This window comes from Arachis duranensis, chromosome 2, assembly GCF_000817695.3.
Source record: "Arachis duranensis cultivar V14167 chromosome 2, aradu.V14167.gnm2.J7QH, whole genome shotgun sequence".
Classification (NCBI taxonomy): domain Eukaryota; kingdom Viridiplantae; phylum Streptophyta; class Magnoliopsida; order Fabales; family Fabaceae; genus Arachis; species Arachis duranensis.
The window spans coordinates 36,917,092-36,917,327 of record NC_029773.3 but is presented as its reverse complement, the minus strand read 5'-3'; positions in this window follow the sequence as shown (position 1 = coordinate 36,917,327).

Here is a 236-nt window from a genome sequence, read left to right as displayed (position 1 = left end):
ACAGATGGATAGCCGTGCCGTGACAGGGTGCGTTGAACATTTCCATTGAGAGGATGGGAGGTAGCCACTGACAACGGCGAAACCCTTGCTTAAGCTTGCCATGGAAAGGAGTAAGAAGAATTGGATGAAGACAGCAGGAAAGAAGAGAGACGGAAGGGAAGGCATCTTCATACGCTTATCTGAAGTTCCTACCAATGAATTACATAAGTATCTCTATCTTTATCTTTATGTTTTAT